Source organism: Mauremys reevesii, unplaced genomic scaffold (genome assembly GCF_016161935.1).
Source record: "Mauremys reevesii isolate NIE-2019 unplaced genomic scaffold, ASM1616193v1 Contig4, whole genome shotgun sequence".
NCBI classification, from domain to species: Eukaryota; Metazoa; Chordata; order Testudines; family Geoemydidae; genus Mauremys; species Mauremys reevesii.
The window spans coordinates 1,160,208-1,176,736 of record NW_024100851.1 but is presented as its reverse complement, the minus strand read 5'-3'; the positions used below and the strand labels follow the sequence as shown (position 1 = coordinate 1,176,736).

The following is a 16,529-nucleotide window of genomic DNA, read 5'->3' as shown; positions in this document are numbered from 1 at the left end:
ATATACCATCATATGCCAGCAATGCCCCTCTGCTATGTACATAGGCCAAACTGGACAGTCTCTAAGGAAAAGGATAAATGGACACAAATCAGACATTAGGAATGGCAATATACAAAAACATGTAGGAGAACACTTCAACCTCCCTGGCCACACAATAGCAGATTTTAAGGCGGCCATCCTGCAGCAAAAAAACTTTAGGACCAAACTTCAAAGAGAAACTGCTGAGCTCCAGTTCATCTGTAAATGTAACACCATCAGCTCAGGACTAAACAAAGACTGTGAATGGCTTGCCAATTACAGAACCAGTTTATCCTCCCTTGGTTTTCACTGCTCAGCTGCTGGAACAGGGCCTCATCCTCCCTGATTGATCTAACCTCTTTATCTCTAGCTTGCTTCCTTATATATACACCTGCCCCTAGAAATTTCCACTGCTTGCATCCGAAGAAGTGGGTATTCACCCACGAAAGCTCATGCTGCAAAACATCTGTTAGTCTATAAGGTGCCACAGGATTCTTTGCTGCTTTGTGATCATGGTATTTCCCCTGCCAGGTAAGTATGAGTTCCTGCTGCCTGGCCGCCGCCTGCCCTCGCTCGCCCTGCACTTATAACACACGGGGCGGACCGACCGCCGGCCTCGCCCACACCGGCCCCCACTGCCGACAGCTGCCCTGACACGTCCCCCGGAACCCCTCCCTTCTCCACGCCGAGCTCCCGGTGCCAAAGTCGGGCCCTGCCTGGCAGCCTGCGTCCACTCCCACAATGCTCTGCTCGCACACAGATCTGCATACCCGCTCACGCGGCTCCGCCCCTCCGCTCGGGCCCCGCCCCCTGCCCGCCCGGGCCGCCACTCTTGCCTGCCCTGTAGTGGTAGCCGGGTCCCGTCCCGGGAAGCCAGGCCAGCAGAGAGACGACGTGGCCCACCTGCTGCTGGGGAAAGAGCACAGCTTACATTTTGCTTCTCGCTCTCTCCCCACCGGAAACTGGTCCAATACAAGACTGACCTCCCATCCCCTCGCAAAAAACCCACCTTTCCAAACAGTCCTTCTTTCCCAGCCCCCTAATTTTGCTTTCACACCCTGGGACCATCTCCTCTCTTTGTCTCCCCCACACCCCCCAGGTAAAGTAGAGATGGAGGCAACTTCAGCCACTGGAGACAGCCCCAGCGAGCGCTGCAGCCCGCCCCGGGGGACGGGGGAGGGGTGTTTGCAGACAGAATACATATATTCCAGAATTCCAGCCCTGGGACACTGAGGAGGGGAGGAGTCAAAAATGCCCCCTTCAATTATTACCTCCTCTCCAGATGTCAGGTGAGAATCTACAATCCTTTCTCCCCCCCAGCCCCTGTGCCAGGATCCCTCAAGCAGAGCCTGGAGTCCTGCCCCTGGCATCTGTACTATTGACAAAGACTAAGTGACAGGGACAAAACACTCAAATCCCGCCTGGTGCGGGGAGCCAGGTTTGCTCTTCACATTCTGTCGTTGGTACATTTGCAGGCCTGGGAATGTCCCACAACAGCATTGAATGGGAAGCTGCCTGCAGAACAGTGACACTGCACAGAGCTCCTGTGGAGGAGGGGTGGGAATTAGTAACATTTTGAGGATCGTTTGGGAAATGAGCCTTTGCTGACAAGGTTTGTCTCTGGTCATATTTCACCTTCAGGTGTTATGTTGAGGGATCTTTAGTGTATTTTTGTGAGGTTAATAACTATCTCCTCGACTTAAAAATTGGTGTCACTTGATTTTTGCATCTCCCTGTGACAATACAACTGACACGTGTGGCTTTCTACAGGGGGTCATGATGTTACAGTTGGGGAATTCAGTCTCTGTACTTCTTGGGGGGAGGGAGGTTGCTTTTTTACAGCTGCCTCACTGCCAGGCACACCGGGCTGTTAGCTGCACCCACTGTCCTTGCCAGGGGCCCCTGCTGAACCCTGGGCGGCTGCACTGCCGTGCTGGGGTGACTCTGCAGGGGGAGAAGCTGCTGTGGAGCAATGTAGAGCAGGTGCAGGAAGGAGACGGGGTCACTATTCACATTCTGAACTGCACAGTTTTCCAAATTTGGGACTAGATTCATAGATTCATAGATTTAAGGTCAGAAGGGACCGTTATGATCATCTAGTCTGACCTCCTGCGCAACGCAGGCCACAGAATCTCACCCACCCACTCCTGTAACAAACCCCTAACCTATGTCTGAGCTATTGAAGTCCTCAAATCGTGGCTTAAAGACCTCAAGGTGCAGGGAATCCTCCAGCAAGTGACCCGAGCCCCATGCTGCAGAGGAAGGCGAATGTCTGAGAACAATTCTAGGGGAAGGTGAACGCAGAGCTATGATACTGGAGATGCCCAGACCTCCAATGGGGGCAGCGTGGAAATTAATAATGGGAAGATCATTTGCTAAATTAGTCGTCACTGACAAGCTTTGTCTCTGTTCCTATTTCACGCTGTGGTGTTAGTTAGAGGAATCAAGACAGATTTTTTTACTATATTGATTAAACACTTAATTTTATTTAACCAAGACAAAAACTTAGTATCACTTATTTTTTCTCTGTCCTAGCAAGAATGAATTGAATTTTGTGACTTTCTGGAAAGTGCAGCAAGATTAAATTTGGGGAATTCAGTCTCTGTGGTTGTGAGCTGATGTTTTCCTCTCACAGGTCAGTGCCTACATTGAAATGCCAAGAGGGATCTAAGGGCTGGTGTACGCTGGGCACTGAACTGGCAGCGTGACGTCTCTTAGAGTGTGAAACCCACCCCCAACCCATAGAGTTAAGGTGACCTAAGCCCTGGTTAGATAGTGCTAAAGAAAAGGAAGAATTGTTCTGTCCATGTAGCTATTACAGGGATTGGAAAACCCTTCCAGTCATCTGCCTGCTCACTCCAGTGGCTGCCGGCCCCTCCGCATGGCAGGGTGGGGTGGGTCTGTGCCTCCACGTGCTGCCCCTGTCCCGAGCCCCTGCAGCCAATGGGACACTGTGGGGGTGATGCCTGGGGGCAGCAGCACATGGAGGCCCCCCAGCCTGCCCTGCCTTGGAGCCCCAGGTAAGCGCCACACCCCTGACCCCCTTCCTGAGCCTGCACCCCCCACCCCCTTCCCACACACCCCCTCCCGCCTACCCCCAATCTTCCTCCCACAGCCCACAACCCCACCCCTACTCCTGTTCCCCCTTCCTCCTGCCCCAGCCCAGAGCCTGCACCCAGCACCCAAACTCCATCCCAGAGCCTGCAGCCCAGACCCCCTCCCCAACCCAAACTCCCAGAGCCCAGCCTCTCACCCCTTCTGCACCCAAACTCCCCCCAGAGCCTGCACCCTCCTGCACCCCAATCCCCAGCCCCAACCCAGGCCCTGCACCTAGACTTCCTCCCCACCCAAACTCCTCCCAGAGCCTTAGGCAGGTGAGGGGCAGAGGGGAGAGTTTTCCTGTGGGTGCAGTTAATCCACTTCCCAAGAGGTGGCAGCTATGTCAGTGGGAGAAGCTATATCGGTGGGTGCGCAAGCTGTGGTGTTTGCCACATTTAAGAAGTTTAATCAAACCCCATTTTTAAAACCACCTGTGGTCTGGGAATGGCAAAGGAGCTCAATGAAGCAGGGTCTATCCCGCAAAGTCCTGGAGATCACAATTCTATATTCCTGTTGTCACGGGGGTATAGCTCAGTGATAGAGTGCTTCTTGCTGCTCACAGTGGTACTTGGTCAAACTCCTGTGTTCTCTTATAACCTTTTTTCTTTTTTTAAAAAAAGGAAAACATTTTCATTTCCATTCTCCATTATGTTCAGGAGCTCCTCTATACGGGGGTGCTTGATATGAATGTAAACACTCAACATTTTGCTGTTGAAATGCATAAAAACCTAGCGAAGCTGTCCATCAGCTGAAATCAGTTCCAATCCTCTAAGTGTCCAGTTTATGTTTTCATCAATTAAACAAAGGTATCATACGAATGTACATTTGCAGATCCCTCCTTTCCAGGAGCTGTGCTGTGCAGATGAACAAGAACCACATCCAGCTGCAGTTGAGAAGTCTGATAACGAAAGAGCCAACAAATGTTCTGAGGGCTGGAGAAAAATGCCTTCTACTGAGCTATTGAACGAGCTCAACCTGTTTTGCTTATCAAAAGAAGATTGAAAGGTGACTTCATTGAAGTGTTGAAAGGCCTTAATGGAGAGAAAAGATTGGGTATGAAAGGGCTCTTTAATATAGCAGAGAAAGGTATAACAAGACCCAATGGCTGGAAGGTGAAAAGAGACAAATTCATATTACAAATAAGACACAAATATTCAGCAGCCAGGATGATTCAATACAGGAACAAGCTATCAAGGAAAGTGATGGATTTGCCATCTCCTGATGTCATTTAATGAAGACTAGATGCCTTTCTAGAATGTATTTGCCCCAAAAGTAGCTATTGTGTCATACAGGAGGCCTGTGATATGCAGGGGGTCAGATTAGATGCTCTAATGGTCTCTTCTGGCCATAAAGTCGACTAATTTCTGAAAAACTGAGTGTAGCATTGGGAGCAGCATCTGATGTTTTCCTGTCTAGCCGGCTTGCTGCCTAGAACGAACGCTTCTTGAGTGGGGTGATCCACAGGGAGTAGCTCAATCCTCCAAAGTGCCTGGCCAGGGGCAGGACATTAGCACAGCAAGGGAGGGGTGTGGCAGTGACATCACAAAGGCTTTTTGCAGGACCTCAGACTATTGGTCAAAGGTGGTGGGGAGGTGGTGACTTCACAGAGAGATGCTGACATCAGCCAGGCAGGACAGGGGCGAGGGGCCAGGGAAACCTCAGCAGGGGGTCTCCTTCTCCAGTTCTCTCTTTGAGGACAGAGAGAGTATTCCGGTTCAGGTACGTGAGCGCCAGGAGGAACCTCTTTAGAGTTTTCTCCTTTCCTTTTCCTGATTTTACTAGAAAACAGCCATCCCAGTTTAGAAGGTAAGAGCCTCCTTGAGGTTTGAAACCTGTTCAGTCTGATCCATCTAGTGACAGTTGAATTTTAGGCATGGAAAATACAAACTTAAGGAGGCAGAATTTTATTCCGCACCTGGGATTTTGTCCTTTAGAATCACTGTGGTCATTAGAGTTTGTCCTTTTTGTTTCACCTTTTCCTCCATCCATCCCTTCCTCCTTTCTCTTTGTCTCTTGCTTCTTTTGTCCTTTCACGTGTTCCCCTCCCAACACCAGGAGCAGTGTGTGTGTGTGTGTGTTGCGGGGGAGTGCTCGACAGCTCCCATTGTGGGAGGCCCACCCAAAAAGGTGGGGCTGAAATAGTGCTCGGGCAGTGATCCCCACTGGTGGCCTGGGCCATCCTTTGGGCTCTCTGGTGAGAACCCTCAGCCTCCCATCCTCAGTCTCTACCCTGATTGGCTGAGCAGGGGGTTATTGACAGGAAGGAGACTCAGGTCCTTGTTGTTCTTTTTTAAGACCAAGGAAATAAGTCAGAACCAGTCATATGTTTGATGAATTTTGCTGCTTTGCTGCATTAATGGTCTCTGAGCAGTTCATGATTCTCTCTAACATTGCAGTTCTCCTCAAATACTTGCTGAATAATTACTGTGCACTGTTGTTGGTCTGGAGCTCATCCGAGAGCACTTTATTCAGGTCATTCAATGTCTGAAATTCAAGATGTGATGGTTAGTTTGAAAATCAGGGCTCTTGGGTCCTATTCCCAACTCTGCCATGGGCTGGCTGTGTGACCTAAGACAAGTCAATTCTCTTTTCTCAGCCTTAGCTCCTCCCTCTTTCAAGTAGGGATAATAATGATCCGCTCCTACCTACCTCAACACACTCACTGTCTCTCCCCACACACACAAAGTCTCCACACTGCAGTTGAAAGGCAGCTGGCAATCTAGTAGGATGCCCACAAAACGATGGGAGAGAGAAATCTGCATCATTGAAAGTACAGCCATGGAGACACCACACACCAGCCTTCCCTAGCTGGCAAGAATCAAACTTCCACAGAAAAACCCCTATGGTGTCATAGCCCAGCTCCCTAAGCCCTCAGGCACAACCACTTAACACATGGATCTTTCTACACTCTGGTTCTGTTCTCACTGAAGGGTCATTTCCAATTGTTTGCTCAGACCAGCTTCCCCAGCACACTCACTGTTGTGCAGCTCTGTACATGTGGCCATGGCTGAGCAGCAAGAATTCCTGCCCTTTTCCCTATTGGCTGGAGCATGGCTAGAGTGTGTCTGTGGTTAATGATGTTACTGTAGATTGTTCATTCCCTGCCTTGGCAATTCAGACAGTCCCTTTTCCCAACATATTTCCAGCACATCAGTCTCTGGCTGGTGTCTCCTGGGCAGTGGAAAACATCCCTTGTTTGGTGCTGCCAAGGGGATCGTGCAGAGCTGAGACATCCCTCGGCTTGGAACAAAGGGGGAGTTGGATGGAATTTATCACACAACCCTCCCTGCTCCCCAGAGCCCCATGGGGAGAATCTAGAGAGGGGGGAGTCATTCCTCCCTGCGCTCCCAGAAGAGCTGCTAGGACTCCTTCCTGCCAGCTACTCACCCCTGGATACACCCTCAGCTCCTGGGAACTTTCTGCTCCAAAGGCTCCAGAGGCCTGGGGTGGGAGGGCGTCACTGCACAGTCTGAAACACAAGGAGGTTTCTGGAATTGAAGGAAGGAGCAGGAAATGGAGAGGAAAGAAACAGAGAGAAAACGCCTCTTCCCCTCCCCTCCCAGCAAGAAATGTGACCAAGGACCAGCATTAGGGAAATGGTGCCCGGGGCAAAACTTGTACTGGCACTTCCCCATTGCCCCGGACGATCCGCCTCCCCGTTTACAGCTAGCTCCTGCACTCCCAACCCTTGTGCCTCCTTCACCCCTAACTCCTGCCCCTCCTGTGCCTAACCCCTACACTGTCGCCTTTGCCCTTAACTCCCACACTCCCCTCCTGTGCAGGGCCGACTCCAGACCCCAGCGCGCTAAGCGCGCGCTTGGGGCAGCATCCCGTGGGAGGGCGGCAGGCGGCTCCGGTGCATCACCTGCAGACGTGCCTGCGGAGGGTCCCCCGGTCCCGTGGCGTTGGCGGAGCATCCGCAGGCATGCCTGCGGGAGGTCCACCGGAGCCGCGGGACCAGCGGACCCTCTGCAGCCACGTCTGCAGGAGATGCACCGGAGCCGCGGGACCGGCGACCGCCAGAGCGTCCCCCGTGGCGTGCCGCCCTACTGGGGTGGCGCAAATCCTAGAGCCGCCCCTGCTCCTGTGCCACCAGCCATTGCCCCTCTGCTGCACCCCCTTCATCCCTAACCCCTGCACCCCCTCCTGCACCCATGTGGGGACACTGACCTGTGTACATGGAGCCGCTGGCATTGCTGCCTGCTCCTCCCTGGGATGCTGCTCCTCCGGGCACCCCGAGGGGCTGCAGGGCGTGGGGAGGGGCGAGAAGTGACATCATCCGAGCTCCCTGCATCCAGGTCACTTTCCTCAGCCGGGCTGCATCAGGGGAGGGCAGAGAGCAGCAGCTTCTGATGATCCCCTCACAGCCCAGCCCCGGTGGGGAAAGTGACCAGGACGCAGGGAGCACATAGTGTTGCTCCTCGCTCCCCCCACCCTCTGTGGGGCCACGGAGGAGCACTGGGGCATGGAGAGCAGTGAGCACCTTTGCACTGCCACACGGTGCCCTTTGACCCCCTGGAGCCCTGGGCGGCTGCCAGGGGGCCCCACCCCTAAGGCCGGCCGGGCTCCCCAGCACGAACAGCAGAGACACAGGGAGACTGGCCACCCACTGAGCAGAGGTAGCCTGGGTGGCTCGTAATGGAGGCTCGGGGGGCTCAGCCTCCCCAAACCTTGCGTCGCCCAGGGGGCAGTGGGGCCCATGACTAGGGGCCCTGGCCAAACTGGGCCCCCTGGAAAACTCTCCCCCATGTCGGCCCCAGGGCTGGAGGAGCTCCCACTCCCTGCTACGGCCCTGGGGGCTGCAGCAGGGGCACAGAGCATCTCTGGTCTCGGGGCCACACATCCTTGGAAGAGTTTTACCCTGGGGGGTTCTGATTCCCTGCGAAAAGATGTGTCTGGCGGCGAACTGTCTTCTCTGCCCCCTCTTTGGGCGCTGAGAAGCTTTTTCTGAGAAACAGCACCTCCTCCTGCTGGGAGAATCCTAAATTCCACCCTCCCACCCAGGTTTCTCTGAGCAGCTGCTAGATGATTTTCCCACTTCTCTGGTCTAGACACCAGCATCTAACTAGCCTTGGAACGGGCCCTGTTTGCTAGCTGGAGAGCGAAGGAACCAGGAAAGCAGGCAAATGTCAGGAAACGAATCTCAGCACGCAAAGAAACTTCCTTCGCTCTTCTTTTGCACTGTCTGTGCCTTTGCTACCCCTTGAGGCCTAGCCCGAGTAGCTCAGTCGGTAGAGCATGAGACTCTTAATCTCAGGGTCGTGGGTTCAAGCCCCACGTTGGGCGTTTCATCTTGCACTCTTTGACATCACTCTCTCCCTTAGAGTCTCAGAGCATAACGGAATCCACTCTTTGTCCTCTCAACCAGCTGAGGCGGTCTCGGACCTTTAGTACATCATGAAGACAAGACACATTGACAATTCCATGGTCCTAAGAGAGTTGAGTCTCTTCTAGCCCAGGCAAGAGAGGGAAAAAATAACCTTTCAGAAGCTGATTGCCCCCCTCCCCCTGAGCAGCCATCTAGAGCTTCTCTACTTATTTCTATATCTTCGCCAGCGCTCAGTAGTTGAGATAACTGCTTCTTTCTCAAATCCTCCACCAGCCCTCTTCATTGGGATGGAGATTGCTTAAGGCTGACGATTCTGCCACATCTTATTCATCCCTCATACATTTCTGTAAGCCCATGGAGAGTAAAACAAGATAGCAACAAAACTGTTTTTTTTTTTAAAAAAGACATGGCCTCAATGTATAACAATACTGGAAATTGTCTTAATATGTTTTCTGTTTCTTTTTCATATCAGTGCTAAAAATAGGAAGGGAACCGTAAGGAAACGAAGAGCTCAGAGCTTGTGTTAACCTCCTTTGAAGACGAACGAATGGCCTCAGTTGGACAGAAAGTAGGCCTAGAAAGTTATGCCCAACCCCCCCAACTGTCATCTCCCTGGTGGTCTAGTGGTTAGGATTTGGCGCTTTCACCGCCACGGCCCGGGTTCGATTCCCGGTCAGGGAGTTATCCTCTTCAACAAAAGTCTACCTTGCCTTCCTCGCTTGGAGTTCAACCAGAAGAATGCAACTTCCTGGCCTCCTTCAGAATGCTCGGAAACTCTTTAGAGGCCATGGGGAAAGCAAAGCTTCCAACTACTACAATATGGCTATCTGCCATTGAAAGCCCAGCCTCTGCACCCTTTTACACAAATACACTTACTTGTGCAAACAATTTAGGTTTTCCTTCTTACCAAGCCTAACCTAAATTAGAACAACATTGCACTTTGACCCAAGATCTTTTTCTTTTCTTTTCACTTTTCTTGGTGAAACCAAACCAAACCAAACAATCATTTTGGGTCCACCAAAATATTTCACTAAATATAATATTCATCCAAAAACCTTTCACCCAGCGCTATATTCAAGTCTTTGGAAGTAACACCCCGGAGAAAGATCATTAAGCTTTTCCATTCCTAAGATCTAGCCGCTGAAGGCTTCTGAGCATGGGCTATGGGCCTTTCACCTCTAGGCCAGTGGTTACCCTCTTGCTCAGGTGGCTACTGATGAAAGGCAACGTGGTTTAGTGGCAGATCCATTTCAGCCTCCCCCTTCCAATGTCTACAGGAGGGTGTTTGTTTCGCAGTGCATCTAAGAATCAAATCAATTCTCTTGAAACCTCAACCTGGAATCAAGGTGATTGTAGGTCAAGGAAGGAAGGTTTTGTTCATCCTGTTCTAGTAAATGCTCAAAGTTGCGATGCTTCTTGGAGCTTCCAGACACATTGGCCAGAATTTTCAGAAGGTCTCACACCCACCGCTAGGGCCAGATTTGCAGAAGAACTAGGCTCCCAGTTAGGCACTAAAATCTTTAGCCAGATTGTCAAAAGGCTCAACCTATTTTTCCAAAAGATGAGTTATTTTGGAAAAAGCTTGTAAAGATTGTGGGTGCTGGTTACTTGTCTATGTGGCCCACACTGCTGGAGTTGGAGGTTCACCATTGTTTTCTCAGAATGCGGTGTCCGTAGTCTGCCTCAGTTCTGGTGTCCATCTTTTATTCTCCTAATAAATCAGCAGGGAGACTAAAACAACATCGGACTCACAGGGCTCCCGGAAACCTGCCAATTTGGCTCACGATGAAGGTGTATACAAATCATCTGTGCTGTAGAAGGGCTCTGGGAGTTGAAAGAGTTGTGAATTTAACCCTCTAGGTTTCGGCCCTAATCTGAAACTCTTTCAAAACCAATTCCTTAAATAGACCATAGTTTGAAGCATCAGCAATAGGCATGTTACTGAATATATCCAGAGCTTTCCCAGCCAATTTGGCAACCAAAGTTGTCATCTTCCCTTTCCCGAATAAGCACTTTGTCTGTCCTCCGGGCAACATGCTTAAAAATCACTACCAGTGTCTCAAAGCAATCAGCTGTGCACATATCCTGCTCGACTACGCCACTGTGATGGGTTCGGTCACAGAGATCCCCTTGGGACTGAAATTACTTCGAGCCCGTTTTCCTGCCAGCTTGGGACTCCAGAACCCTGCCTTGTTGAGCCAGACACCTAGCCTGCTGCAACACAGACCCAGGCTCTGGGCCACTCCCAAAGCTGCAGACTTTAACTCAAAACAGCTCAGCACCTGTCTCCAGCACCCAGCTCCCAGTGGGATCCAAAACCCCAAATAAATCCCTTGTACTCTCTATAAAGCTTATACAGGGTAAATTCCTAAATTCTTCACCCTCTAGATCACTGATAGAGAGAGATGCACAGCTGTTTGCTCCCCCAGGGATTAATCACTTCCTCTAGGTTTATTAATAAACAAAAGTCATTTTTATTAAGGTTAAAAAGTAGGAGTGAAGTGATTTCAAGTAATAACAGACAGAACAAAGGAAGTCACCAAGCAAACTAAAACAAAACACGCAAGCCTAAGCATAATACATTAAGAAACTGATTCCAGGGAATAGCTCACCCTCAGAGGTGTTCCAATCAGCTTCTTTCACAGACTAGACTCCTGCCTAGTCTGGGCCCAATCCTTTCCCCTGCTTCGGTCTTTGTTACTTCCAGCAGACATCTTAGGTTTTCTCGTGACTGGCAGGGGTTTTCTCATGACTGGCAGCCCCTTTGTCCTGCTTCACCCCCTTTTATAGCTTTGGCATAAGGCGGGAATCTTTTGTCTCTCTGGGTCCTCACCCTTCCTTCTAAACGGAAAAATACCAGATTTAAGATGGATTCCACTATCGTGGTCTCTGTAAGACCCCCTAGTTTCCATTCTTCCTGGGTTGGCCCACACGTACACAGGAAGGTTTGCAGGTCAATAAACCATTTACAATCAATTGTCAATGGGAGCCGTCAAGGTTTTAAACCGCCATTAGTGGCCCACGCTTTGCACAATTACAATAGGACCTCAGAGTTAGACTTCATATTTCCAGCTTCAGAGACAAGAATGAGACATGCATACAAATAAGAGGCATATATTCAGTAGGTTAGAACCTTTGTTATGATACCTTACAAGAGACCTTTTGCATCAAGCATATTCCACTTACATCATACTCACACTTATAAGCATCTTTTCATAAAACGTATGGAGTGCAACGTCACCGGGTGCCCTACCTACCCTGCTTTCGCTGCTTCCTGATGGCACAGAATTGACAACAAAGAGCCAGGCTAGGAGGCTTCTAAAACCGAGAGAGCTGTTCTATCGCGTCCACATCCTCTCAGGAGGTGTCAAACCCCCTCTCTCCGTTTCCATCCCCCAAATCCTATCAGCTCAATGAGTTTTGTCCCTGGAAGAGCCTCGAGGGAGGCAGAAGAAGCGGAGAGGATTGCGTTGGGGGTAACTAAAACAGAGACGAGTTGTTCCTCTTGGGATTTTGGTGTGTTTCCCTGGTGATCCTGACGGAGGAACAGGAAGCATAATTCCATTTTTCAATGCCTCGGATTGGGTTCAGCTGGTGAACTCTCTGCTCTTGTTCTCACAGGGAATGGAGACTGGACCGGTTTCCCAATTTGGACAGAAAGTGGCTTGCCAAAGCCGAGGAGAGCCTGCTTCCTGCCTGCACCGAGTTGACAAACTGGGAAGCCAAAGCTGAGAGACCCGTGAAGAAGTCAGAGTGCTATCCGCTCACATGGAGGGGAGCACAAGCCCTCGCTGGGTTTCTCTGCCCACATTATAATCAGTTGAGTGATTTTCCTGGATGAGCTCTAGGTAGGCAGAAGAAGAAGTGAAGAGGGTTGCGATGGGGTAAATGAAAGCCGAGGACTCTTCCTCTTGAGATGTCTTTGTCTTGCTCTTGTGATTCTGATGGATGAACCTAAAGCGTCATTTGAGCGTGTTTCAGTGCTTTTCCTCAGGCTCAGGTTGTGATGCTGAGCACAGGGTTCCTTCACCCTCTCTGCTTGGACCCTCTGTAATGGGGAACGGACCAGCTTTCAGAAAGAGCCTAGTGGAGCTGAACGAAAACAGCAGTAAACATCCAGGTTCACCTAGATTAATCTTTTGTCCCCAATTTTCTTGGGAAACAAAACAAAAACATTGTTTTCTTAAGAACTCAACTCCTATTCAGGCTCCAAAATCTTTTGCAAGATTTCCAGAAGGGCTCAACACCCTGAGTGCTGAGCTAGTTTGGAAAAAATACCAAACAAGGCCGGTACCGATTGTGAGTGCTGGCTGCTTGACTGTGTGGCCCACCGTGCGGGAGGTTGAGGTTCTCATTAAGCTAAGTGTCTCTATTCTGCCTCTGTCCTAGTGTCCATCTAATAAGTGAGGGGGGAGATTAGAACACCTCAGAAGGCACAGGGTTGTAGGAAACCTGAAACTTTAGATGAGGGTGATGGTGTCTAAAAACCAGATGTGATGTAGGTGTTGAACGAGAGATGCTGTCTTGGCCTCCTTGAGCGGCTCATACAATATTGAAGAAAAGGAGGGTTGAGAGAGCTGCTTTTGTCCCAGCGTCAGGATGGCCGAGTGGTCTAAGGCGCCAGACTCAAGGCTCTGTCTTTCCCACAACTGGGGCTTCTGGTCTCCTGCAGGAGGCGTGGGTTCAAATCCCACTCCTGACACAACCTCTTGATTCCACCTCAAGAGGTGGCCTGGTTTCAATTGCCCTTGTAACATATTGGAAGAGCCCTTGTTTAGGAGCTTTCTTAGAGTAGCGGCAAGAGAAGTTAGAGGGAATCGTAAATACCTTCAGAATCCATGCGCTCAAGGCACCTAGTTGGGTAAATTCCAGTGTATTCCCCACCAGAAAGTTGGCATTGCTTGATCTTGGGCAGGTATGGGTGTCAAACATATACAGGTGGAGGAAGAAGGGAGCAGTACAGTAGACACTGATAAAGGGAAGGTAAGACTCTTAGTCTCAGGGTTTGGGCTTGAGCCCTAAACTGGGTGCTCTACGTACTCTGGTTGGGCTGCTTCATGAGGGCACAGAATTGACAACATAGGGAGCAGAGACAGGAGGCAGCTACAACCAAGAGCCCTGTTAGATTGTGTCAACATCCTATCAGGAGGTCTCAAAGCCTCTCTCTCAGTTTGTATCTCAGAAATTCTATCCGCTCCAGGATCTTTCTCCATCAAAGAGCCGCTAGGTAGGCAGAAGAAGAGGTGGAGAGGGTTGCGATGGAGGTAACAAAAGCAGAGAAGAATTGTTCCTCTTGGGATTTTTTGTGTTTCTCTTGTGATGCTGACGGAGGAACCGGAAGCATCATTAGATTTTTTTCTGGCTACTTTCTGTCCAACAGATTAAGTTGGTCCATTGTCCATTCCCCTCAGGGTTAAGAGCTGGAACCCTGTGCTCAGGGTCACAACCTTAGCCCAACCGAAGGCACTGAAACAAACTCAAATGATGCTTCAGCTTCCTCCTCAGCATCACAAGACCAACACAAAGAAAACTCCCGAGGAACGGGGCTCTGAGCAGTGCCAGTTTGTTTGTTCCGTGCCCTGAGGAAGCAGCCAAAATGATCGAACTCCCACCCGCTTCTCTTGGAACTCTGGCAACATGGTGTTTTCACTGGAGCCGAAAGCCCGTCTTTCATGTCTTTTTCTATCGGCCCCTTCCCCCAAATGCTTTCATCGGACGCTGGAGGACCTAAGGACCTGCAGGTTCCGCACCCACCTCCTAAAGCAAACAGTCCTTCCCTTCTCTGACATTCCTGGAGCCGCACATCCTTGGAAGAGTTTTACCCGGGGGTTCTGATTCCCTGCGAAAGATGTGTCTGGCGGCGAACTGTCTTCTCTGCCCCTCTTTGGGCGCTGAGAAGCTTTTCTGAGAAACAGCACCTCCTCCTGCTGGGAGAATCCTAAATTCCACCCTCCCACCCAGGTTTCTCTGAGCAGCTGCTGGATGATTTTCCCACTTCTCTGGTCTAGACACCAGCATCTAACTAGCCTTGGAACGGGCCCTGTTTGCTAGCTGGAGGCGAAGGACCCAGGAAAGCAGGCAAATGTCAGGAAACGAATCTCAGCACGCAAAGAAACTTCCTTCGCTCTTCTTTTGCACTGTCTGTGCCTTTGCTACCCCTTGAGGCCTAGCCCGAGTAGCTCAGTCGGTAGAGCATGAGACTCTTAATCTCAGGGTCTTGGGTTCAAGCCCCACGTTGGGCGTTTCATCTTGCACTCTTTGACATCACTCTCTCCCTTAGAGTCTCAGAGCATAACGGAATCCACTCTTTGTCCTCTCAACCAGCTGAGGCGGTCTCGGACCTTTAGTACATCATGAAGACAAGACACATTGACAATTCCATGGTCCTAAGAGAGTTGAGTCTCTTCTAGCCCAGGCAAGAGAGGGAAAAAATAACCTTTCAGAAGCTGATTGCCCCCCTCCCCCTGAGCAGCCATCTAGAGCTTCTCTACTTATTTCTATATCTTCGCCAGCGCTCAGTAGTTGAGATAACTGCTTCTTTCTCAAATCCTCCACCAGCCCTCTTCATTGGGATGGAGATTGCTTAAGGCTGACGATTCTGCCACATCTTATTCATCCCTCATACATTTCTGTAAGCCCATGGAGAGTAAAACAAGATAGCAACAAAACTGTTTTTTTTTTAAAAAAGACATGGCCTCAATGTATAACAATACTGGAAATTGTCTTAATATGTTTTCTGTTTCTTTTTCATATCAGTGCTAAAAATAGGAAGGGAACCGTAAGGAAACGAAGAGCTCAGAGCTTGTGTTAACCTCCTTTGAAGAAGAACGAATGGCCTCAGTTGGACAGAAAGTAGGCCTAGAAAGTTATGCCCAACCCCCCCAACTGTCATCTCCCTGGTGGTCTAGTGGTTAGGATTTGGCGCTTTCACCGCCACGGCCCGGGTTCGATTCCCGGTCAGGGAGTTATCCTCTTCAACAAAAGTCTACCTTGCCTTCCTCGCTTGGAGTTCAACCAGAAGAATGCAACTTCCTGGCCTCCTTCAGAATGCTCGGAAACTCTTTAGAGGCCATGGGGAAAGCAAAGCTTCCAACTACTACAATATGGCTATCTGCCATTGAAAGCCCAGCCTCTGCACCCTTTTACACAAATACACTTACTTGTGCAAACAATTTAGGTTTTCCTTCTTACCAAGCCTAACCTAAATTAGAACAACATTGCACTTTGACCCAAGATCTTTTTCTTTTCTTTTCACTTTTCTTGGTGAAACCAAACCAAACCAAACAATCATTTTGGGTCCACCAAAATATTTCACTAAATATAATATTCATCCAAAAACCTTTCACCCAGCGCTATATTCAAGTCTTTGGAAGTAACACCCCGGAGAAAGATCATTAAGCTTTTCCATTCCTAAGATCTAGCCGCTGAAGGCTTCTGAGCATGGGCTATGGGCCTTTCACCTCTAGGCCAGTGGTTACCCTCTTGCTCAGGTGGCTACTGATGAAAGGCAACGTGGTTTAGTGGCAGATCCATTTCAGCCTCCCCCTTCCAATGTCTACAGGAGGGTGTTTGTTTCGCAGTGCATCTAAGAATCAAATCAATTCTCTTGAAACCTCAACCTGGAATCAAGGTGATTGTAGGTCAAGGAAGGAAGGTTTTGTTCATCCTGTTCTAGTAAATGCTCAAAGTTGCGATGCTTCTTGGAGCTTCCAGACACATTGGCCAGAATTTTCAGAAGGTCTCACACCCACCGCTAGGGCCAGATTTGCAGAAGAACTAGGCTCCCAGTTAGGCACTAAAATCTTTAGCCAGATTGTCAAAAAGGCTCAACCTATTTTTCCAAAAGATGAGTTATTTTGGAAAAAAGCTTGTAAAGATTGTGGGTGCTGGTTACTTGTCTATGTGGCCCACACTGCTGGAGTTGGAGGTTCACCATTGTTTTCTCAGAATGCGGTGTCCGTAGTCTGCCTCAGTTCTGGTGTCCATCTTTTATTCTCCTAATAAATCAGCAGGGAGACTAAAACAACATCGGACTCACAGGGCTCCCGGAAACCTGCCAATTTGGCTCACGGTGAAGGTGTAT

General features: G+C 49.9%; 5 non-coding genes across 5 annotated transcripts; all 5 read left to right on the top strand.

The window, feature by feature from the left end:
* The first annotated feature begins 8,330 nt into the window (after positions 1 to 8,330).
* Positions 8,331 to 8,403, top strand: TRNAK-CUU. Its single transcript has one exon. It is a non-coding gene; the product is annotated as a tRNA-Lys (tRNA).
* Positions 8,404 to 9,055: 652 nt separating this feature from the next.
* TRNAE-UUC lies at positions 9,056 to 9,127 on the top strand. Its single transcript has one exon. It is a non-coding gene; the product is annotated as a tRNA-Glu (tRNA).
* A 3,912-nt stretch (positions 9,128 to 13,039) lies between these two features.
* TRNAL-CAA lies at positions 13,040 to 13,148 on the top strand. The gene is made up of 2 exons: positions 13,040 to 13,077; positions 13,103 to 13,148. It is a non-coding gene; the product is annotated as a tRNA-Leu (tRNA).
* A 1,467-nt stretch (positions 13,149 to 14,615) lies between these two features.
* Positions 14,616 to 14,688, top strand: TRNAK-CUU. Its single transcript has one exon. It is a non-coding gene; the product is annotated as a tRNA-Lys (tRNA).
* A 651-nt stretch (positions 14,689 to 15,339) lies between these two features.
* On the top strand, positions 15,340 to 15,411 carry TRNAE-UUC. The gene has a single exon. It is a non-coding gene; the product is annotated as a tRNA-Glu (tRNA).
* Positions 15,412 to 16,529: the final 1,118 nt, after the last annotated feature.